Genomic DNA, 27241 nt, shown 5'->3' with positions numbered 1-27241 from the left:
ATAAATCAAAGGATTGAGTGTAGTTAACATAGCCTTCCATAGAACATGTTGTAAAACCTGGTTACTGATTTTCTTGAATTTCCTGTCTTTGAATGTTTGATGTTGATCTATGTAGAGTGCCTTATTAAATTGAAGGCTTAATAACTGCTAAATACAGCTACTGTAGACTGTGATTCACTTGACATTATTTTAAATAAGAAAGTTGAGACTAGTGTTTAAGTAGTATAGAACTAAACAAAGCCTTCAGAACAATGATAGGAAAGAGACAGGTGGAAGAAGAATAAATATAATGTCCCAAATTGGTAGCTCCAATTATAAAATGCCCATATTCTTTTTATAAAGACAAACACAATAAACCCACAAAGCAGAGTGCTGTAAACACATCTGAGATTTAATCCATGTTTTCAAAATAACCTCATCTGAAGCAAATATTCATCTTTGCATTTCAACATAACTCCTGCTTTTTAAGTCATTTGTCATTGGACTGCACACTTACCATGAATGTAGTTGAATTTCATTTTAACTGCCTTTGTATAAGGCCTATTAGGACACTATTTGTAGCTCTAATCTGAAGCAAAACACTTGAGTTAAATAATAAGTCTGAATTTTAAATGTATTGAAATGTTTCTGAAGGTCATTATATGTTCTCATGACGAAACATGCATTTTAATTTAGGGGAATAGTATGACAAGGTTTTATGTGATACTCTGTTTTTATTGAGGTAGTATGGTAATTATATTGCTGTCACTTGGAACCCTGTTCTTCAGTCAGTGTGAGTGACAGCTTTAGTGCCTCATCAGCCCCAATGGTGAAGTGTATCAGAGGTTGTGGGTAAGTGCTATTTCCCTTGTAGTCAAGGAAATATTGGTAAGTACTTTAGCATGATGTATATGTTACCTTTTAAAGAGGACAGCATGTGGGCTCTGTGAATTGGGAAGTGTGACAAGTTAGTGCAAACAGTCATTGATTTAGACAGGCTCCTCTTACCTTTGTTGGTGTTTAATTAGTAGGAGGATTGGAGCTAAATATAAAAGATGGATCACCTGTTTCTTTCCAGTTTAGCCTTCTCTATATGCAATATAGTGCTCATGGTGAATAACATTCAGGAAGTTATCATGTAATTAACTAATGAATATGTAGGAGGATTCTGGCTTTGGGTTTATGAGACAAATTTGCCAAAAAGGATAATGACTCCCTTTGTGCATCGTCAAGGATGCTATTAACTTAGTCATCAGCTTTTGTTTTTCTAGTCATTTAGTGAATTGAGCTAGAAAAAAACATAAGAATATATATTCTTATGTTATGTATATATATATAAGAATATATATACTGTACATTCCATATAATAATTAATTAAAAGTACCTAATCAGAAAAGGGAACCTTTAAAGCAAATCCTATTTTATAGTACAGATGCAAACAATCCAAAACTCAAAATTCTGTAGACCATATGCAAAAAAAGCTTATGTTGACAAGGCTAGAGGATAGCATTCTTCTTTAAAATGACAGCAGAGAAGGCAGCATGTAGGCTTCCTGCCAGTTGTATCCTACATTTCATTAACCTTCTTGCTTTATAATAGCTTCTCCACACAGTCAACTTTTGGAATTATAGAGTAATGCAAGTTACCATGGTAGCCAGCCACAAAATCAGAAATTACTAATGAGGTGTATTCAGATATGGCAAAAGAATGGGGAGGCTATTATATATTCCGAATTAATGTTTTAGAAAACAGCAGTGATTAATAGCCAAAGTGCACTTAGCATGACCCAATTACATCACCGCTGGCAAATCTGTACTGTGGACTGAGTAAAGCTTTTGTTTTTGCAAAGATGACAAGAAAAATAATTTTCATCATCATATTAATAAGTCTACAGCGTGATAGGTGACTGATTCTACTAATTATTTGTTTTTTATGGAGAAGTCTTGCAAAACTGTTTTCAACAAGAAGTATGGTCTCTTGATTTTAGTTTATATAATACTCAGTTGTGTGTTTGAACTTATTATTAGTCTAATATGTTACTGTTGTACAAAATGTCACTATGCATCCTACAAATGTGGGCTTCATTTATTTGAATGTAGTGAATATCATATGTGTTTAAATATCCTAAACACCATATAGGATATTATTAAAGCTTGTCAGTACTGTTTTAATGCATTTAAATCTTGTATTTAGGTTTACAATACATATACAGGAATTATGTCACATTTTATTTTATAAGTCCACTTCCAGGTGGAGTTACAGCATGTTGTTTCTATATATTTCATCTTTTTCTTCTAAATGCATTTGTTAAAGGACTTGCCCCATCCCCCACACTCAGGTGGCAACATTCAGCTGCCAGTTTTTCCTTCCAGCTCCTCAGCTGCCCTGTCCCAGACACAGGCTCAAGCTGAGTGAAGCACCATCCATCTGGAGCTTTGATATGGGTTTCTTCAGCGCAACATTTCTAGCAGCACTGGAAAATCACAGCCCAAATGGGGAGTGGTTAAAATTAATTTGCAGGCATGGGTCTTCGGCGACAGCTCAGCCTGCCAAACATCTTTCGGAAATTGCATGGCAATGAGGTGAAAGCCAATGAGGAAACCTCACTGAGATCTCGTTTTGCGTAGCCTGTAATCTTCTGCTTTCAGTGTTCTCATCACATTTAGCTGCTTTAAGGTTTAGAGTACTGGAAAGAACAGAAAACATACAAGGCATTTACAATTCCATACTGGTGTTAATTGCTTGTCTTATAAAGAATAGTGTTGATAAATGAACTGTTTCAGAACTGTTTCCCTTTCCTACAATGATGTCTTACTGTACTCAAATGATTTAACAATGTGCACAAAACGTATAAAAAATAAATTTTGAATGGATTGACAAAGAGAAGAAAATGTGTTAATGATGTTTAATTGGAAAGGATTTTTGTTTGTTACACATAACCACAGCATGCACTGAACTGATAGCCATAATATTTTAAGAACTATTAGCTAATAAATCATACAGCATGGTAGATCCTTTACTGATACAAGTAAAACATATACCTGTATGAATAATGATTCTCTTGGACTCGATAATTTTGTCCTATTTACTTCATGTACTCTGAATCTCTCAGAAACTACTGTACTCAGCTACTTAGCACCATAGTAATAGTTTGGACTAGCAGCAAAGCAGCTGAAACTCCATGTTTTTATTACCAAACCACTTAGTTCCATTACATATTTCAGACCACTTACAGTACAAATGGAAGTCTGGCAACCTGAAATAAAATAACAAGTTTAATATTTCTGATCCTCAAAGCTTGTGCAGACTCAAAAAACGTCAAGCACAGAATGTCTGCACTGAAAGTCAGCATTTTAAATATACAGCTGTCTAACACCAACACTGCACTCTCAGTGCTATCACAGAATAAGCAAACAAACAAAAATGTGTCTCACAAAGAAAGTTCACTTTCACAAATTAAAACAAAAATCCATTATACTTGCAGCTTGCATAAGTGGGCCAGTGTTTATAAGTAGGCCAGTGAATGAAAGAGATTGCTGTGCTTCCAACGAACTGTGTTTGCAATAAGAATACACATCTTATTTAAAGAAAACCAAAGGACAAAAACTACATCAGATAACTTAAGATAATAAATGAACTGTTTAAGAGGCTCTCTGGGCTAGACATAAAAGAAAGCATTCCTATAATATTATATTTATTTTAAAAAGTAAAGACAAGACAAAGCCCACAATTTAGTATGCATGCCTTTGGTTCTTTTACAGTATATTAGCAGCTACAGCTATACCCATGGTTTTGATGTGAACTCATGAGATTGTCATGTGTATCACATGGTGCTATGAATATAATAATTTTTCAACATTATTTGAATACTATATAGACAAAGATTTATACAGTGTATTATACTGGAGAAAATATTGAATCGTTTTATACAGTATATTAACAACTATTGCTCTCCCCTTAAGATTATAGGAAAGCAATCTGATGGCTTTTGTATTTAAGTTTAAATATGATATGGGTGTTGTGTAGGCCAGTGTTATTTAGGCCTCAGCTTGGGATCCATTTTTTGTTCAAAGTGTACATATCCCTTGGTGACACAGGAAACACAGTCTTGGGTTTCCCATTCAAGCAATAGAAATATGCATGCACAATATTTATGTATTTTTCAGGTGCAAGAGGATAAGACTTAAACTGCATTAGATATGGTTAACCCGTAGCAAAGTCATGGATGGAAAAACAGTGACTAAGGATAAGTCCAAACAAAACAGAAGTTTTGATAGGTTCAGAAAAGGGTTGGGAAAAGCCAATAAGACAATATGTACTTGGAGGTGGGAGAAAACTTACTGGAAATCCACATAGAGACCACAGAAGCCAGCATTAAAGCATTTTTGGCAATTTAGCCACAGTTGTTCCAGTTCCCCAATATTAACTTTTTCTGACCCAGAAAACAACAATACTACCCATCAATAGAATTAATTGTTTTAAATATTAAATAATAAGCTCTTTTGGCTCCTGGATTTTTTGGTTTCTAGTTGGTAGAACCGTGATGTAATATTTTGTATAATGCAGTGTGCTTTCCCCATTGTGTGATATTGTTAACCTGACTTATGATTAATGATTTTGCTTGTGTGGTAAGCGAGACAGCAAGAGATCTACTGTAAATGGCATGTTTGTTTTATCTAAAAATTATAATTTATTCACAATTTTTATAATGGGTTCTTCCTTTAAAAAACTTTAAAGAAAAAAATGTTATTGAAAATTATGTTGACAAATGTTTAAATAGTAAACAGAATGAAAAGGAAAGTAATTTAACAAAAGATCAAAAAGAAACAGGGGATGATATTCTATTCTCTCTTCCATTTTGATAAAATGACTAATAAAGAAGGTGGAATAATACAGAAATGAAATATAGGATTACATTAGGGAATGTATTAGACAATTAACAAACCACACTTTTTATAAAGACAGGATATGAACTTTCCTATCATTTTTGGTAAAATTGTCTAATACAGTATATTACATTATTTTTCTGATAGTGGACATATCAAAAGAATTTCAGTTTTTGATGATGATGTTCTCTAGAATACTTCTTCAGAAATACATTCAGAAACATTCAGAAATACATATATTTTCCTCTGGGTCATCCATTAATCTCTGGAATTGATTCCCTCACTTCTAATTTATCTATTTTTGTGAATTATTATAAAACCATCTGTTATTTTTTGTGATCAACTTTTTAAAAAGTTTAACAACAAACATGATGAACAACAAATAAAAACACAGCTTTCAAACAACTACAACAAAAAGAAAAAAAAGTCCCCCCAATGCCCTTCCTCCTTCAGAAGAAACCCCTTTCCATCCACCCCCAAAACCCAGTCTATCTCGGAGTCCCAAAAAATCAGATGAGCAACTAAAGTATGGTGGAGGAACCAGTGAGACTTGCATATCTTATCTTCCAGAGACACAACTTTTCTTTACTGGCACCAAGAACTTGAGCCGTAGTTAACTCCACGTGTGCAATATCAATAAAGGAAAGGACCCATTGGCGCCAAGGAAGACAGTTAGGTGACTGCCAGCAATGTGCATTCTTCTGGTGGTTGTAATATTAACCAGCCAAACCATTTTCTCAAGTGCTGTTAAAATAGAGGAGTTGTCTTTAAGCAAGGAATACTTAATTTCAACAGTGTTGATAGTGCTGTACATACAGTACCTAAAACATCTGTGATGTTTCCTGTGCTCATGGCTCCTTGGTAACACAGAGTACACATCAGGGAATTAGTAATATATATTAAAAACTGTTTCTGAGGCATTAGATAAGTCCCATGAATAAAATTAAAATGGATCAGCTGATGATCAAGATTTATGGAAGCAAAATTTGGATTACTTCAAAGGTTATCACATGAGAAGTTGTCTTTCTATGAGAGATATATTTCTTTTTCAGCTATCATAGATTTTGAAAGATTTATATGGGGATCTTAGTAACAAAGAGTAGAGTAAAGACAAACATTGAAAGACTTCCATCTTATGATACTGATGATACAGATACAGATATTTTTGGAGTTTAGAAAGAGAGCACCCAGTTGCTTTAAAATAGGACCTCTTTCCCTCATCTAGCCCTCCATGTGGGTTAGGAAATGACATATTTTTTATCTTAGATACCACACAACTGAAGGTAGAATGACCATTTTCCCGGAAATGTAACTATACAAAAAAGATCATGATGAAAATAGTCAGAACTGTATTTATTTGGAAAAATAAAAACCAAGAGACTTTGGTTTGATTAATCTAGCATACTGTATGCATGTACACTGACAAGGGTTCATGAAAGTCCATGAGTAAGCCTTCTGAAAGCAGGGTAGCAGGTCAGTACTCAGGAAAGACACAACAACAGAAAGTGTCCAATATAAACTTTCTAAAAATGGAAAGCTTGTGTTACATACCATGGATGTGTGATGAGAAAGACCTAGACAGCTTCCTGGAATGTTGTTACCATTTAAGAATTCTGTGATTTGGCTCTGAGCCTCGATGGTTGCTAAGCAAATCTGTTCTCACTTTTGTGTTGGAAGCGAAAAGAACAGCTGTTATAAAGTTTAAACATTGTTATGTATAATGGATATACCATAATGTATGTTCTTACAAATTTATTACATTGCACAGAAAACATCCCAACTGCGTAACATCGGAATACATCCATGCATAACAAAGCTACAGTACATTTTGCTAACTTGATTAAGATGAGTACCCCTAAATATTATTCTACATTTCAGTACATGTGCTGTCTCAGTGAAGATAAATTTAATAAAGTCACTTCCTGGTTAGAAAGAATTTGTCAATTATTTCATTGTCTCTTCTTTTCTGTAGACAACAAACACTTGATAACACTCATCCACCTATCTTTGTTCTACGTCCTGTCCCTCTTGCATGACCTGTCTGTATTTTTTTCTGAGTTGTCTGATTTCTGTTGGTGCTATTGTTATTTTAGATCCTATTGCAAAAGAATGATAGCCTTTGATAAATTATATTATATACAATATCACCATACCTCACTGCTTTTGTCTTTCAATAAGCTATTGTTTAATACTAAAACATGCAGGCAGTGGAATTCTTCTCAATTTGCATTTGTATGCTGCGAGTTGAAAATGAAATAGTTTGATGGACTGCACTGAACTGGTAAGTTAAGTAATTTACTTATACTTTAAGTGCTGTTTTTTGTATGCTTCAGTATCAAGAGTGAACAACAGATTGATATAACAGTATATGAGCATCTTGAACATCAAGAGTGATCATAGTCTCAGAAATGAAATCTTTCAACTGTGATAATTTAGTCACCAACAGGCACTGACTGTGACATCTTATCAGTTCAATTGAATTAAACTCTCAGATACATGTAGGAATCCAGGCAAAAGTATGAAAGAACATAATATTGATTCAATGTTTTATATGTCAGGCATACTTTATATTACTTTACTTTATATTGCTGTCACACCCAGACCGGTGGTGGCTCACAGCCCCTGTTTGCCATGGGAGACCCCAACATTTCCACGGGTGATCACGGTGCTCCCAGGTTCCTCAAAACATATTCAGACCACCTTTCAGTCAGACCACCCCCCTGCTAATCAGGCACCCAATCATCCTATTAATCAAACCATCAAGGTCCTCAATTTAATTCCCGAAAAAGCCACTGGGTAGGTGCTCTGTCATTGAGTTACCTGTGGCAGTACATCACTCAGCACAGCTCCACTGGAAGTGTAAGCAAAACTTGGCAATTTCCATGGAATGTAATTCCTGGAAGGCCATTGGGATGGTGCTTTGTCATTCAGCAATGTTTTAGAGATCAGGGATTTTTTATACAGGGTCGTAAGTGAAACTTGACATTTCCCAAGGAATTCCAAATCTCCCAAAAATTCCAGACTCAGAATCTGGATCTCCAAGCCTGCCTGAACACAGGACTGCAAGCACCTAACCAGAGGCATCTTTCACTGCCTGCTGCCGACTTCAGCAGCCTCATGTGCCTGTCTCCTAACACATACTATATGTTCCAGCATGCTAACCTGCTGCCTGCACCACACAGTCATGCCATAACATTTTTCAGTCCTCATTTTATATCTTTTACAGTACATGCGTTTCAATAGTTATTAGCAAGGATTATTTTGCTTTATTTACAATTACCATAATGCTTTCACATATCATATAAATTTCTAACTGCCGAGTAATGTATGAGAATCTTGATTGTATGGCTTTCCTGAATTACACAGCTTGAATATACGTAATTCCAGTCAGTGGCTGACAAATACATAACAAGTACATGTATGATTTGTAATTCATGATTAATTGTTGCCATAATTAATAAAAGACAATAATAAAAAACACAGTATATCGAGCTGAATTAAAGATACAAATCCACTGAACCAATTTGTAGTCTCGGGATGACTCATATTTACTCTAAACACTCATGAGTTGACAGCCTTATTTGCCATTCTGTTAATTCAGTTTTATTATTTACCTTACTGTACCATCACAATTCTTCCTCTTACAAACACGTAATGTATTTGATTTTATGCATTGTACATTATTTATATTATTACTTTACATTGTAAAACACCCTTAATAAGAGCATCTCCTTAATGTTTCTGTTTTCTTTCCATGTTTTCATCTGGAGGTTGTAATACTACATCATCCATTTTTCTTGGATATTGAGTTGGTGAGTAAACCTTAGCACCACATCTATAGTACATACCATTTTAAAAAAGGTGCACAGAAAAGTATATTTCCTGAAAAAGATCAATAGCTAAATTTTAGATTCCTTTAATTTTACTTTATGATTCTGTTGTATCTGTATATAATTGTCTTGTTCTCTAATGAATACAGCAGGCAAAGGAAAATTCAGGACCATTTCCGAAATTATCTTGTAATCCCTTTGTGCACCTAGTCACAATTCACAAACAGCAGAAAGAATCTGATTCTGTTCTTACATAATCACATTGACGACTCCTTAGGCTAATTGCTATGTTGCAATCATAGACTTTTTATGACACTGACATCATGCTGGCTATTATTACATTTCTTTCTTTGGTGGTCCTTGTTGCCTCAAGCCAGCTATTGTTTAGTGAACATTTCATGAGCCTGCCCTTCCCCCCATCGACCACTTTGGTGGTTTATTACAGACGCTAACCATGCTTTAATGCACTGAATCAGGCAATAGGATTTTATTAGTGTGCCTGTATTCAAACTGTAATCGCTGGAGATGAGTTTGCTGTTGAATGATAGTTCATTTTTTTTATTGTGAATGTGCTTGCAATGCATACTTAGCTGCTAACATGTACTTGCTTGAACGATATGCATAGATCAAAACACAAAGGTTAATTAATTTGTGCAAATCTCTAAGTGTTCACCTTACTGTGCATGTATCTCCTTCACATACATGTTCTAACAAGAAATCATTTGTAAGGCACTCTCAGCAGCAATTGCTGTGGTAAACTTTGGGTAGACTCCTGTTTATTTAGGGTTACAAAGTTGACTTGCAGGCAGCAGCAAGGGATTTATTATGAGCTCATAAGAAACACATTTTTAGAGTTGAATCTAAGAGCTCTAGAAATTACAGTCACTGTCACTTCTATTTGCAGCAGATACAAAGACAACAATGTTCCTGTCAATTATTTAAGAAGCTTGGTCTACCCCCGTTACCATGTTGGTTTTATCTGGAATTTATTTGTATGCAAAACATTAATGCATTCTCTGAAACATGACAAACAAACCACAGTTACAATTACCTGTAGGAGACACTGGCACTTAATCCTGTTGCATGATATAGATATATCAACCACAAAACAGGTGATTTTTTTTATAATGGAAGGTCAACTACAAAAAAGCTCCCTTCTAAATACTGTATGTTGTATTTAGCAGGCCTCACCTGTAACATTTTCATTTGTTTATTGATAGTTAAAATAATGAGCTTCTTTATATTTTTATTAATTCAATTTCTTATTTATGTATAAATAATTATAAACAGCTTTTTAATATGATACTCAGAGATGATCCTGGAGCTATTATAGTAAACCCATAGCACTACTTTTGAACTTCAGTTTATGATAACATTTAACTTTAATTACTATACATTATTCAACTTTATATCAAGGATACCAGGTGCCAAAAAAGCTATTAACCTAAAGCTGTCACTGATTTTCACAACTACACTGTGTTTTGACATAAATTGTAAGATATTTCTTACTGATAGAGTAACAAGCTGAGGTTAATTCCAATCTCAAAAATGGAAAATAAGTGAAGACTCCACCATTTGACTACTATGGTACCAATGTAAATCTAGCACGTGGAGACTTCAGGTGAGAAGTGTTATTTTTTGTCTTTCTACATTTTAAATTGGAAGTAACCTCTGTTTGTTCCTAAACATCTCGCACGCTAACACAGCTCCCACTCAAACCTCTACAGCATATTTAAAAATGTCACAAAGAATATGACATTATTTGAATGTTTCTCTAAAGAAAAATTAAATATCTTTAAATTCATAAAGACAACTGTTTTTAATTGCCAAGTTTGTGACAGTACAAATGGTATTACTTTGTGTATAATACTTTCAGCAACTTTGCTTAGCTTAATTGCAAAAAAAGCTATTCTGAAAGAACGATTCATGACACAGGGCAGCATGGTGACACAGTGGTTAGTATTTTCGCCTCACACTGCTGTGGCCCTGGATTCAATTCTGGACCAGGGGTGCAACAGTATCTATATGGAGTTGGTATTGTTTCTTCTCTCACTTTCTTCTGGTGTGAGTATGTGAATGTCTATGTTTGTGTCTCTCTCTGCCATGTCATGGACTAGGTAGATAAGCTCTGGCTCCCCAACAAAAATTGATGGATGGATTCATGACATTAAACAATTTTAAATAATTGTCACTGTTAAAACAGATTAACGTAGGTGTGTGTTGGAATTTTTTGTATGATTATGAGAAATAGCTTATTCTTAGGGCCTTGTTTTTATTTATTTTTCATATTTATGTTGAGACAGACTGAGAATTATTACAATTAATACTATGAGTATTAATACCTAATACTAATACTCTGTACTTAAGCAAGGCTTCATTCTCATTATTTCAACCAACCAGATGTTTTAGAAAAAAATTATCAATCAGTAAATGTGAACTAATGGTGAAAGACAACAAAAATAAGTATGGCTCACACCTGAAGAAGGCTTCATAGCCGAAATGTTGTGTTTTCTCTCTTCTCTTTTCAGCATGGAATAAACCTATTACTTGTTTCTTTCAAAAATACAGTAAGTATGTATTTTTTGTCTGAAAATGTTTGGTATTGTGGTTGTATGTATTCTATTGTATGTTTATTTAACATCATGTTGCAAAACATTTTTTAAAGCTCTTTGCAATATGATCTTTTTGAAACTACAGAGAGATTGCTTTCAGACATCAGCACACAATTCCATTCCGAAGACTGGCCTCATAAATATAAATTACTCCGGTTATTGTTTTTACTGTAAATGTATTCATCAAGATCGAGGTGAATTGTTTTTAGTCTGTACTGGCATAAACATCTGATTATACATGGGATAGGTTTTACTGCATTCTAGCATACTTGGTGGCAGGATGCCATAATGGGATCTTGAGATAGATCTCAGGGAAAACCTACACTAAATCAGCTATAAAATACAAAAAACAGCTTTTCATTTCACATCATGAGGAAAAAGAACCACTTTAAAAACAAAACCAGAAACAATCAGCTAGGTTTCTCTTCGCTCTAACTGCACTACTTATCCAACTCCCTATCTATTGGTAGCTGGGCAGATAAGATGTTTATTCTCTAAAGAGATAACCTTTCTAAAAAAAACTACTCTTCCAAAAATTCTGTCTCTCTCATACACTCTTTAAAAAACTTGTGGAGTAATTTAAATTTAAATGACTAGACCATTAGACATGTTAATTCCCTGTTTTTAGAGATAAATGATCAACCGTGTGCAAAGGTCTGTATCTATTTTCTCTCTAAATGTCTCTAAGCAACATACCTGCAGCTCAAACTAACACAAAGAAACAGCTGCTCCATTACACTTTATCTACATACAGCTAAATCACAGTTACAAGCTTAAGTGTATAATTTTTATCAGTAATTTAAGATATGATTCACTTGTGCACAAGGTTTGGTTCTCTGTTTTAGTTCAAAGCCCAGAAGCTTTACTTTCAGATCAAATTCAACTAATAGTTTCATATGTTTTTATTGTGAGTTGTAAACAGCATAAATAACAGAAAGATAACTTCTGAGACATTTAAAGCAATGACCACATTGTAACCTGAAACCAGTTCACAGGTTATGACTGCTTTGGGTTTCTTGCTTTCACGGCAGAATTTGCATTTCTTCTCAGTAGTGCTTTTGCAGAAGTGTGAAGTCAATAGAGAATTTCATGTACTGCATTGGTCATTAAAAACATACAGTAAATAAAGTAAACTTCAGCTTGAGTCTTCACAGTGCAGATACACAAAACTACGTTTTTCCTTCATTCTTAAGATACCAATACGATCTTTTATAATAAGCAGAACCCCAGATGTTGCACATACACTGTACCTTATTCGTGGTCATTAAATAAATCCATCGATCCATCTTCTAACCATTTCGTCCAATTCATGTTAACAGGAAAGACAGAGTCTAGCCCAATAAGCAACAGGGGCAAGTTAGGGTGCCCCCTGGACATGATGCCAATCCATTACAGGCCAGACACACAGACATGCATACACTCATACCTAGGGCCAATTTTCCAAGAAGTCATTTAACCTACCAGTATGTTTTTGGACTGAGGGATGAAACCTGAGCACCAGGAGCAAACCCACCACACATGCTACCTCTGAAAAGATAGTACCCCACATCTGGAATTGAACTTGGGGCTCCATTGCAAAGCAGCAAAGCTAACCACTGCACCCCTGTGACACCATGCCATCCATTAAATACTGTACATCTTTGCAGCTATTTCAAATAGCTAAAGAGGCTATTTATAAAGAAATAAAAAATACAAAGAAATATAAAACATCGATGACCTCAGCCCCAAATGTGCTTTAAAGAGGACAATTATTGATGATTCATTACCATATGCAAAACAGAACCATGGCTGTAAATTCTGTTTAAAATGACAAATTAAATAATGTCACTGAACCAGGTCAAAACAGAGGTAAATTGGCTCATTAGTTATTATTTTCCCCATAATTACTTATTAGGCATGTGAGTCACCTGACTAAAATGAGAACAGCAGCACTAAATCGAATTGCTACTCATTTCGTTCTGGTCGCCAGATTTAAGTTGAATGCAAGGTTTCTCCAATAGTTACAAACAAATAAGGAAACAAAAAAGAAACACAAAACAATGGCCCAATGGGACCATGTCCTGTAAGAAATCTATGTTCTGTAAACATCAGCATTTGGCAAAGGAAAAGAGAAACCTTGCCAACAGATCAGATTGTCTGCTTCAAACCTTTTCTTTTGCATCATCCATAATTCATGTCTCAAGGGACTGCAATGTGCCATTTTTATGCTGAGACAATTTATTTCTAATAACTGTTTCAACAGATAGAGCATACAAATGTCATGTAGCACCGACAGACAGGACTATATTGCTCCTTATTCATGTTTTTTGTTTTTGGAAAGGGAAACATTCCTACATAAGGAACTGGGAAGAAATGATCCTGTTTAAAAGAAGAACAAATTCATCTTCAGATCTGCCATGCTAATGGCAAACCTTCTTCATCTGTAGGTTTGATTACATTATTCTGTTAATGTATAATATCTTGATCATTAAAATTGATTGCATTTTCAAAGATATACTGTAACAACCATTAAACATAATGTATTTCAAACCTTTTGAAAAATTGTTTGCATTAATTTTCTCCACTTGTCCATTTGCAAAGTAAATTTAAAAAATGAAAATATAGTTCTCAAACTCTAAGGCCTTAACAGATCTTTTTTCAGCGTGTGAATCAGATGAATATACTATATATATATACTGTATATATAATTTGTACTTAAATTTATGCATAACTTTAATTCAAAACACTGAGTGATATATTGTCCTGTTGCTAAGTTAAGCTTTAAAAAGGTAGATCACACTTAAATTATTTAAGTAAATGAATCAAAACTTTATAACAGCAAAAATATTCATCTTTGTTAAAAACAAAAGAAACATCTGAGAATCATGTTCCTGTGTTGACCCACTTGCTTAAGCAAGACAAGCAATGGGTGAGGGTTTTCTCTAAATTTGTCAGTTTTGGGAAATGCTTTCCTGTTCTGCTTACACCTAGATTGAGAAAACATTTACAGCAATATCTAATTTCAGGTAGCGTAACCTCACGTACTAAAAGTGTAATGTAGTGAAATGATACAATAATAGTGGTCACAGATGAAGAAGTTTTTCTTGTGTCATTCACAACATTGCAAAAAATAACATTGAAAAGCATAAATATTGGGACAGTGAGGTTAAATTTGTTTTAACCTCATAATTACTAGTTGTGCTGTGTAATATTGAAACTTGTATTTCAGATCAAAAGGTATTAATACTATAATAATAATAATATACCCAAGCTGAAATTGTAGACATTTGCCTAATATTAATTTTTTGATGTGAAGTAAAACATAAAAAGTAACAAGTGACAAATTGAATTTTGCTGACTGTTTTCATCTAACCATTGCCAGATGGTTAGAAGCTTTTGATTCTGTTAAATAATTAATCAAGATTTTCGCCTGTTTAACAGTGTTTAACATATTTTTTCAATTACACTTATTTTTTCCTAACACTATATTATTAAAAGTCTGTAAAAATAACACTATATAAAACATACTGTATAATACTGTATCTGTAAAAGAAAGACAAAAATAAGTCTTTACTGTATGTCTATGTACAGTAAGAGAGAACAATCCAAGTGAGCACAAATTTTACATTGCTCTGAATTTTATTATTACTCTTGAGTGTGGTAAATAGAAATATTTTTAACCCCACCATTGATGTCAATGCAGTGTGGTGCTTTAATTGAACAATGATTGTGAATTTGGATGAAGAAATGATGCAATGTTTGAAATGAAAAATTAAATGCTTCTAGATGCAAGGCAGGCACTATGTGACCAAATGCTCTGAACGTGAATACAAAACCCACATAAGTACAGTACACACCCTATAATTACACAAAGAACCTTACCACAAGTGATTTTTGCATCACTATTATTCCCATCTTTATTTTTGATGAACAATGTTGAGAAAATTTTAGCTGAATTGGTTAACCAAATTAAACACTCTTCAGTATCGAAGTGGGTGGTACCGTCAGAAATTCAATTTTAGAATTTTCTGACCAGAGTAAAAACAGAATTAAACAGGAAGAACACAGGCTGCCACATGCATAATGTGGTCAATGTCTTTATAGAAATCTTTCTACGCAGGAACATAATACATATCAGAAGAAGGATACATTTAGACAACAGACATGTCTTAAATTCCAGCTATTGCGAATAGGATTCACTGTAATCATTTTTTACATTGGCATTTGTAAATGAAAACCAAGAAAGAACATTAGAGCAAAGAAGACACAAAAGATGAAATTGAAAAACAAAAAACGGAAAGCAACAACAGCAGCTATAAGAAAGCAAATTAAAAATGACCAAAAAAGACTTGTGTTACCAGAAACTTATATTCTTCCACAAAGTTTCATTTTGCAAAATGTTTGTGTACATTTGATAATGTTTTTTTTTTATTAAATATCTTCCTTCATGTGAGATGAAGCATCAGAGCTTGTGCAAATGGAAGCTAAACCCAGGCTACACTCCTATAATTGTCCCCACAGAAGATAGCAGAGGACAAGAAAGTTCACATTTACATTTTTGGTAGAGTTTAACGTACTGTAGGAGGGTGAAGGGAGAGTTTCCCCAAAACATCTGAAAATGTTCCATAGTCCATTCCCATGGAGAGACTCCAGGTCTGCTGGACTTATCTTATAAGGTTTCAGTAGATTTGTATTTTAGTTATCACCCAATTGATTATTACAACATTTATTATGATCATTTCTATTGATAATAGTACTTAAATGGTTAAGAGATCTGGTTAAGATGGTTAAGACGCTCAGAATTTCTACCCCTAAACTCCTAATCATTTTTGTTATGCACATTATTTTGTTCAGGCATTATAAGCCAAGTGTACAGAAGGAGGCAAGAATTCAGACTATTCAGACTTAACAGAAATCCTGATGTTTATTCCATTCATTTCCATGGTTACAGAAATGGTCAAATTACCAGGAGCAGGTGGCCTTGTACAGTAAAGGCAGCAGTTATGTAAAAGAGACATTTGTCAACATCAACATTTAGCTTTAAGTACATACTGTATTGGCTTGAAACATCTACTGTATTTGTTGAATAAAATATTTTTCCAAACTTTCATACAGTATACAATATTATCGAAGGTAACATTATAGCTTTTAGATGGAAACATAAAACAACAAGAGAATGAGAACAGGTTTAAACAAAATTTAGAAACCACAATGAGATAATTATTTAATAACAGGGATGTAATAGGACTCCAAGCAGTTGGTGTTTTCCTTATCACAGCCCTCCATGAGTTCATTTGAGTAACAGTTTGTCAGTGCAGCTGGTGTTGCACATATGTATTGATCTACTTTAATAACAACCTAGACTAAAAGTTTTATCCTGAAGGTGCAGTAGAATTATCGGCACCCTATAATTAAAACAAATAACAAATAAAATTGAGTTATGTAATCTAGAAGAATTTTTTTGCAAAAGTATAGGTACAGTAGAATTATAATTTCTTAAACAAATAACTATGGTTAAAAAAGCAAACCATATCCAAAACAAAATTAGCTGAAGACTAAGACTATGTTTTTTTTATCATAATAGTATAAGAAAGGTTTTAAATAAGAAGAGGTAATCTAGCCAGGTATTGAAACATGAAGTAGCCAAGTAATAAGTTATTTTTTTTTACAATTTAGTGGAGTACAGCACAGGTCAATAGTGGAGGAAGCTGAACTCTGTCAGCAGTTCTTAAAGTTTCAATGTCATGGAGCATTAGTATGATCTTGCTTAGAGCAAGGGACATATTAAGCTATCTGAACTGGCAGAGTCACTAGGAAAGATGGTGATAAACTCTTCCATGTAAGACCCCTGGGGCTTCTTCTTTTTACATTAACAACAAAACTCTAAAAATATGAAGAGAAGGTAAACTGACTTTAGAATTTGAGTCCAAAATCAAAGCTGCATCAGTAGTAGATATGAAACCAAATTGCTTTTTATTATGAACAAGATTGGAGTGCACAATCCACACAATTGGCATCATTAGGGAATCATTTTATCTGACACAATTCAGTGTACAGGCAATAAAATATTCCTATACTAAGTCTTGGGTCATTTATTTTAATTTAATTTATTTTAATGGGCTTGATTACCATTAACTTGAACATATCAAATATAACAACATACACAGACCAAGACAGAGTGGATAGAAATGTGAAAATCTAAAACCTTCTGCATTAAGACTACCAGGCATACCATAGATAAAAGACTATATGAGGTACAGTACTTTAATTTCAAATTCATTTTTGTAATGTGTTTACAATTTATTATTTCCTCTCTGATATACAGGTGTCAATTACTTCATGATGAACGAATAAGAAAAAAATAATCATATTAACTTAAATCAAGTTTACAAATGTATCCAATTTAAAATAGTGAAAGAAACTATATCTATGTACAATGGTAATTCCATCACTTTATTGCCTTTCATTTTTGCAAGTCTTCTTGGAGATGTCATTAACGGTAATAAGCCTTTAGGGCTGTAACAAATTCCCTTTGGCCTTTACCAATCATGGCCTTCTAATAATACCCCATCTCTGAATTGACTTGAGGTGAGGGTACTGGCGCACAATGGCTGCCATTGCATCATCGAGGTGAATGCTACACATTGGTGGTGGTGGAGGGGAGTCCCCATTACCTGTAAAGTGCTTTGGGTCGAGTGTCCAAACAATCACAACTGTATTTACTGTAAGTGTAAGAAATTATCATTATAATTATAAATACATCATCCTTTTCAGAGCATGTGGAAAGGTGATTAAGTATTTTACAAAATGAATTAGGTTGTTTACTTAATTTATTTATTGAAGAATTAAGTAATTGAGTTGAGGCCTAGTTGTGAGAGACCAAATGGAATTTAGTCAGGACACCGGGGACAGTATTTCTGTCTTCTGAACAGAGTACCAGAATCTACCAGAGTACCAGAATCTTCAATGGCAATGCTAATGGTGACATGTTAAAGTGAAATGGGTTTTTAGTAACATATATTTTAAATAAAAAAATAAAGAATCCCATATGCAACATTGGCATGTTTACTGCACTAACAGTAAGAATTTGTACAATTTTTTAGATATTGGATATAATAAAATAAGAAAAATTTCAGGGCTTAATTATTAAGTGTGAAGTCAACTCCTGAATTTCTGAAATGGTATGCCAAAAACTATTTCCTATGCTTTTGTAAAATAGAATTTTATTTTGCAGAAATTGCTTAACAAAATAGTACAATATTCCAGTCTAAGTGAAGACAACTGTTTTTTTAAAATAAATGCTTTATGTTGATATTGTGAATATAATAATAATAATAATAATAATAATAATAATAATAATAATAATAATAATAATAATAATAATAATAATAACAATAATAATAATACATAAATAATACTTTATTTATTAATACTTGTTGTTGTTGTTATTATTATTTCTCTTTATAATAATAATTTATCTTTCTTAATTCTCTTTAATAATAATCTCTTCACGTGAAAGTGTTTATGCACAAAGGTTTGCTGATATAGGAAAAATTCTAGATGGAATTATGGAACTCCAGGGCATGCAAAAAAATCTCTTGACTGTATTCTTTTTCTGAAATTATTTCTAAAATTCTGAATTTTTAATGGAGCTAAGCAAAATACTTGCATACAGAATTTATATAATAGAATATGGTTTAATGAATCCTAAATCTTATACAGTAGTTACAGAAATTCCAATGCTATCTAAAAATAAATAACTGTTTTTCGGTAGAAGAAAAGGTGATATGTTGACCCCAAAAGCACTTTTTTGCCTTCAATGCCATGACTGCGTAATCCTGTTTACAATATCTACAGTATCTTTTGCAGGTGGTTTTGATTGACTGTGTGGCCAATGACTCACAGGTGCATGTAGTACCTTATGCACAAAGGTTTTATTATCCAATTTGGTGGTTTGTAATGTAATACAAAGAAAGAATAGGTTCCAACCTCTCACACACAGCTCACCTGGGTCATCAGCTGACCTAAGGCTGTGTGACTCATGAAGGCAGTAATAACAAGTACTCTGAGAACTGCAAGTCAGCACAGTTTCAACAACTCAAAATATATGGCGTGAAATTGTGTCTGTCTTAGCTCTAATAATTGTGGCAGAAAGATGAATTGTATTTCAGTGACTGTTCAATCAAAGGATTTACCACATGCTGATAACCCACTACTGGTCATTATGATCTTAGTGTGTACAATAAAGGCTCTTTTATAACAACAAGTGGTGATTTACAGCATTTAAATATTTTTTTATAAAAAAACATCATTGCATGTCTATTCATGTCTGATCCAAAAAAGGGCTATGTGTATAAACCGAGGAAAGAAATCACATGAGCTTTCTCAATTGTTTAATCATTTTCTAGGTGTTAAGCACACCAAATAATGCTTTACAAACTATTTTGCTTTGCTATTGGTTAAAAGCTAACAATCTACAGACCACTGATCTGATCTGCAACATATTTCTTGAACCCATTCAGACCTTCAGAATTCAGTTTAAGCTGTGAGAAAAATATTTTATATAATTTTCTTGTCCTTCAGTGATACTAGAAATGAGATTTTATTTGACTTGCTCCCTATCACAGTGGACATTGGGACTGGATGACTGTAAAACCTAAGATAATGATGAATGATGCCTGTGTGTATTGTTTTGATTAAAATGTTTTAAAAAGTCATAAAACATTTAAAATACCATTATACATTAAACTATTAAACAAAACAAAGATATACCATACATTGATCACAATCAACGCATTTTGCCAGTGCACTTGGGAAGTTTTCATCTTGTAGCCTCTTTCCTTGTCGTCAAAATTTAACATCATGTTTTTCTGGATCTCTGGTAAGGACCTTCTTTCAGTTGGTCTAATTTTTTAATTAAGGCTCAATAAGTGAAGTTGTCTCCCCTCTTCCCTTAATGGCCTGTGATTTACCCAGTCACATAAGGCACTCTGCCACCTTCACCCTGACATACAAATGGTCCAGGTCCTGTTTTTTGTTGATACCAATCATTTCAGCATCTCTTCTATACTCCAACCAGCTGGTTACCACCTACATATCAAAGGCATTGGTGAGCATCCAAAGTGTCTATTTCCATGACTTTATTTTGGATGCAGTACAGGTTGAAAAGCTGAGTTAATCTACCCACCTATGACTACATTGTACTTTCTTACGGTTTCAGGTTGTCGCTTAAAGTGAATGTGTCCCAATACTTATCGTCATGTGAAATCACTGGGCTGAACACAAAATAAGATTTTTTTTCTAACATGATCTAATGTATGCATTGTATTACCAAAAATGTATATTATATTGTAGAGCTTTTGGGTTCACGTGGGTATGTGCCCTCGCCTCTGGTGGGACCTAAGGGGGACTCAACCCAGCCAGTTGAGCTAAAGGGAAATCTCCCCTCAACCAGGCAGCTGAGGTCCCTGCTATTCACAGGGAAGGGTGGTGACGTCACCGCGCTGGCAAACCAGCTCGCACATCCTGTGATGTCGGCCGTATGCGTTAGACTATTTATCTTTCATATTGATCTTGTGATCAGAAATCCAAAATTCTTCACTGTAACAAGAAAGCAAGTTTTGACTTTGTGTGATAAGTGCAGCTAACCCTGCCTCTGCAGCCAGTCAATCCTGCTCTGAGCACACAGCACAACTCCCTAGTCAGCGGATAACAGACTTACTCTATATTTAAATGGTATGTCAGTACTTTGTCAAACGCATGAGTATTCATTACCCTTGGACAATTCAAACAACATACCACAGAAATACAGAGATTTCAAGTGAATTTGGTAAACATTTTTTAAATCAAACCACAGTTATAATGTGTATTTCTAAGAACTGTGAATGATCTCTCTGCACTAAACTATACCTACTGTATACACTAGACCCTATAATACTTAGTTCCCATTTTTAAACAAAGTAAAAATGACTAGCAGTCAGTAGTAAGATATCAACATTAGGTTTTATTACTTGATTCAATTTTGTAAACAAAAAGGCATTTGAACAGAATGTAATTTTATGTATTTATTTCTTCCATCCAAGGTGGTTTGTAATATTCTTTCATTATGTTTTGGTTTCAATTTTGTTGTCCAAATGGATTTTTCTGTATCTTTAGGGTCTAATACAAGCTATTAAAGAAATTCAGAAACTTGTAAATCTTTATTCTGAAAATCTGAAAAAATAAGACTTGAAAATAAAGAAAAGATATCTTTTTGTTCCAGAAAACCATAAATTCCTCCACTTCAATGTAACTGTCTAAACATCCCTCAAAGCCAGTGGCTGTTTTGTGCTCATTCTCTGTCAAAAATCTCTTCACAGTAGATAAAGTTTCATATCTATATAAATTCTGTCTAAGGTTTCCCTGGAGCAAATTTAACCTCTGTTCACTTTCCTGACTTTATATATTTCTGGTATGGAACATAGTCTCAGTTATTTCCTCAAGAGACAGTCTGAAACCCAATCACCTAAGCCACCACTTCAACTTTTTGAAGGAACAGATCACAAATGTCAAAATTCTGCTGAATTGTTCCCATCCTTTAAACAGCGTGATTGGTAGACATGCAGTCATTAGATCCATATAGTGCAATGTACAATCTGTTATGTATTTCTTTATAGCATAAACAATTATTTACAGTATATTTTAAATGTGGCTATTTGTGTAAATCAAGTTTCATATACTAATGGCCAATTGATCTGCAAACGCAAACAGAGGAGACCATTTGCCTATTCTAACTCATTTTGTAGTTATTTTCATTAGATATTATTAAATCTCATTCAGCTGTTTAATGAAAGTGCCCGAAGCATGGGCTTAGCTGCCTTCTCCAAATACTCTCACTCTTGCGCATTTCCTGTTTTATGGCCTTTATGAATTATGTGCTATGTGCTTGTTTCAGTACTGAGTCTGAAGCTGTCCCCTAGGCTGACCCTGTCTTCAACCCTTAGGATTTCTACACTTGGATTAGATCGTTTTCCACTCTCCTTTGTTTCTAGATGCTTAGATAGAGTATAACTCCTTTATCCAGTCTGTATTAAGACATTCCCCTGAGACCAGACAATCATTCTTGTTGTCCTATTTTTACCTCCAAGTTTAAAAAATAATTTTTGTGCCATGGAGACCAAAACTGAATACAATATTCCATCTTACGTCTTAATGGTGTGTTGCAGAGCTCGAGTATAACCTTTTTTTCAATTCCATGTGATTTGCTACATGTATATACTAAAGTATTCTATTTACATTTTAATTGTTTCCCAGTACTGTACTGTCTTGAAGAGGGCAAGGAAGATCCAACATAAACTCCCTCTCAGTAATAGATTCCTATTAGTCATATGTATAGTGCATTTCCCTGCTTTCTATGTGAAAAACATTGCATTTATCAACACTAAATTGCATTTGCTACATAGGTCAGCATGTCAATCCAATACTTAAGAATGAATGCATTTTGTCTAAGACTTTTTTGTAATTCACTGCTGTTTGTGTGTTGGCCAGTAATAGAATGCTGTCTCTTTATTATCTGTATTAAATACATAATAATAAATCATTATTAAGAACCACAGCTGATAATGTACACTACCTTATTAACTGTAGTTCTTAGCAATGATTTATTATTTCAGTGAATGGTGTTAAAAACAACATTACATGAGCAATCATTCTATACATCATATAAACCTAAGCATTTCCTTCCCGTAACTGTAACAAAGCCACAAAAACAACAAATGCCTTTGCTCTTTAAAAATATTTTTTCGCTGCTATTGTTTCACCAAAATCACAAACAGGGATAAAAAGTCAAAAGTAAATCATGAGTCATAAACACCTTATAAACAGCACTCCCTGATCATATCAAGAACCTCAGCTGATGTTTTTAAATCTTGCCTCAAGACTTCTTTATTTTAATTTCATAATTTAGACATTTACTTAGTTTATTTCTGCTTACAGTACAGTTCTTTTACTGATGCATAATTTATGTAAAGTGCCTTAAGAATTGATTGATTGATAAACCCTGATCTTGTACTTAAAAACATACTGTATGCCACAATAAACTAGTAATGACAACAATGCAAGCTCTGTAGCCAAGATCTGTGGCACAACCTCTTCCATTGCATGGAAAATCTCTGCATATCCTAGTGTCCTCTTCAATCCCAACAGTTCCAAAAATTATATTCCATGATATACTGTACTTCCCCCTACTCTATTTCTACAACAAATACAGGGCAAGGGGAAGAAGGCAGTCTCCTCTTTTCTGGCTCCCAGAAAAACTCCCTCCTTGCAGCTGGCTGAGGTGAATGTACCCTCTTTCTGACCTGAACTCCAGGACTTGAATAACAGGCAGGAGTGTCTGGGTGATAACTGAAGGTAGGTAGACATTCATGAGTGACGGCTACTTGTGGAACCAACTGTGTGCAGATGAACAGGCGGCAAGGTTGTCTGCTCTTCTTTCTTTCTTTATCTTTCCTTTCCTTCCCTCTGTTACAGGTCCAGCCTGTTCGGCATCTCCACACATTCCAATGTGGCACCTCTGTGTGGTAATTGATGGGTGTCTTGGCAAGCAGTGTGTCATTCAATCAGAGGTGATTGTTGTTTGGTGTACTGTTTGTGCTAGGGAGGCTTGAAGGCCTTGATTAAAGGAGAAGGAAGCATACAAAAAAAGAGAAAAAACAGAAAAACATGTCAAAAACATTGGCCATTATATGCATTACTAAAGTAAACATTGCCCTGAAGCCACTGGCCTATACAGTACCTGCTTTTGTCACCCCGTACCCCTTTTGGAAAGACAAAAAACAAATGTTCTTAATTTATTGAGTACAAAATGTTAAATTAAATTAAATTGCTTAGAAATGAATGAATACCTCTAATAATCTAACACCATCTACACAACAAAAGAAATGAATTTGAAACATCAAGAAAACACATCAAGATCAAGATGTATTGAATACGTGACCTTTCATATTAGCAAAGTAGTCTATTTGCAGTCCTTTTACTGTAATTTCTACAGTGCTTTGCAAAAGTATTCCAGGGATGGCCTTTTTTGTTTAAATAACAGGTGAAAATTTCTAAAACTTAAATGCTCAAGCTGATCAAAAGATTAAAAAAAGTATTATCCCTCTAAGTCAATACTCGGTTGGAGCACCATTGTCAGGAATGGTTGCTGTCAGTTTTTTTTTTGGACAAGTCCCTACCAACTTTTTACACGAGAATGGACAATTTGTGCCCATTCTTCTTCGCAAGTGTACTCATGCTTTATGGAATTGATGGACAGCAGTTTTCAAGACTTTCCATGCAATATAAGGCAAGACATTCACTGACCAATCAAGGACAGTCACATTCTGCTTATTAGACGATTCCAGTGTAACACAGGCTTTGTGCTAGGGATGTTGTCATGATGAAAGTCACTGTACATTTGTATCCTAGTTTTAGGTCTTTAGACTGAAACAGGTTTTCCTCTAGATTTGCATCTTTGCTTCATTCATTTCCCCTTTCCCCATAAGGAAATGCTGTCATCACAATGCTTGACAATAGGAGTAGTGGTTACTGAGTGATGTGCTGTGATGGGTTTGTAACCAATTATTACTGTACATTGCATTTGATCAAAATGTTCGCATTTTGTCTCATCTGGCCATAATGTTTCGGTGCATTTTCCACGTGTGATTTGAGGTGGGATTGGCACTCTGCAATGTAGGACAGCTTTGTGTCCTGACCAGGATTTTGTTGAGTCATGGACACTCCCATCTCAGCCAATGAGCTCAGTAGCTCTTCCAAAGTTGTCATTCCTACTAACACCCTACGTACATAGAAAACAGTATGAATACAGGACCCACTATAATTTACTATAAAATAGGTTATCTAGTCATTCATATATCACCCCCCTATCCTGTGCCTATTAGGAAACGTTTCTAAAAAGTTGATAATTTTTTTTAAACATGCAAATAAGTAGTTAAAGCCTAGGTTGTGGAAGGAAATAATGTAAGAGGCTGACAAATATTCAATATTCAACTGTTCAATATATTTTTAATTGAAAAGTAAACAACGTAAAGCTTTATTGCAATATCCATGTTTTCACAAACGATACTTTTTACTTACAGTACATATTTAACTTTGCCCACTTTTTAGTCAGAAGAAAGACAAGAGAAGGAAACTCTCTGCCCTGCAAATCACCATGTGCACTTCTGTTCATAGCAGTTATGCTGTAGTTCAGAACACAGCAATTTTCACCCACTCTTGAAAATACTGTCTAATTATGATTTTAACAGTTCAATTTAAAACTGTTAAGTTGTATCCAAGGTCATTTCTTAGAAACAAAACAAATGACTAATTCTCTGGCATTGGTTTTGGTACATCTGTCACAAGTGTGTATGCGAGAAATAAAGCCCCATTCACAAAACATCTACATGTTGTCATGGAAACATTGCCAGCTGCGTTTTTTCTACTTTTATTAAGAAACTTAGAAAGAACAATTTAAAAACACAAATACAATAACAGATCAATCAGTAAGGGAAACAGCACAATAAAGAATGGACACATTGTGTAGTTCACTTGTTGCAGATCGATCTCCTGTGAAATACGTATTTAATTTCTAACAAAACTAGGATCTAATTGGGTTGAAATGTGCACTGTCATTTACAGTTGGATATCACAATGCAACAAAGCAAGATGCATTCTCACTCTTAAAGCATGGAATTATCTCTTAACCTACTGCTCAACACCACAAGAAATGCTAAGCTTGTCTGCCAGTTTTTAGACAGTATTTAATTTCTAAAAAAATGTTTGCAGTTCATGAATGTACACAAAAATTAAAATTGTTATTATTGGCTTATTTTAGATTATTCCATTTCAAACTAAACAGAAAATGTACGATTTACAGTTTTGCAAATGAAATCCAAATAAACGAAAGGTTAATTAACCCACACTATTAAAAGTAATAAATGCAAACAAATTCATTTTATTTGCCCAGTGACTACAATATATGTACAGTATTTGACCACCAATATATTTAAAATAAAATAATCCAAACACACACAATTTCTTGAGAGCCCTTTTAGGCCATATACTGTATTGTGTGTTCAATTGCTATCTATCAGCTAAGACATTACTTAGATCACATTATTAATAAATAATAATACAACTTCATGAGTAACTCAATGCAGTACACAGTAGCATACAGTACATATAGTGCACTACAAAACAGAAAAGCGAAAAACCACAGCAAATTGATGATGAAATCAAGAGTAAAACTAAATTATGCATTTAATTCTTCAGTGAAGACAAAGATCATTAAGTGGGCTTTGAATGTGTTGACAGTTGGTGAATGTCTAATGGATTTAGGCAAGGAGTTCCACAGGCGTGGTGGTGCACACAAAGTGCTCTGTCATCCATTGTGTGGAGCCTGGTCTTCAGCTGACTAATAAGGCCTGAATCGGTAGATTGCATATTAGGAGCTGGACAATGCACATGCAATATGTCCTTAAAAAATGTAGAGATACACAATTCAGTGCCATCTACTGTACATCAGCAGGAAATCTTTAAAGTCCAATTTTAAATTTCACTGGGAGTCTGTATAATTTACCAAGAACGTGAGTTATATGCTGATGCAGAGTACTCTTAGTCAGCACATGAGCCATGGAATTCTGCTTTTTTTTAATTGAAAGTTTTTAGTACCGCATTATACTCTGATCAGTTAGGTTTCAAAGAACAAAAACCAATAGGCAGTGTACAAGAAAGACGTGCTAATCTTAAACTATCTCTCAAAGGAATAATCTCAAACAAATCAGGTTAGCCTGCTTTTTTCTCCTTGTGTCAGACATTGAGAGTACATGTGAAGGTTTTGAGTGTCTGTAGCCATTTCCAGAACTGACCAAAGGAGAACTGGATGTCTGTAAATTAAGCAGAGGTGACAGAGCAAAGCTGCAGGCATGGAGGGGGT

Source organism: Lepisosteus oculatus, chromosome 1 (assembly GCF_040954835.1).
Source record: "Lepisosteus oculatus isolate fLepOcu1 chromosome 1, fLepOcu1.hap2, whole genome shotgun sequence".
NCBI lineage: Eukaryota > Metazoa > Chordata > Actinopteri > Semionotiformes > Lepisosteidae > Lepisosteus > Lepisosteus oculatus.
This window is presented reverse-complemented; position numbering follows the sequence as displayed.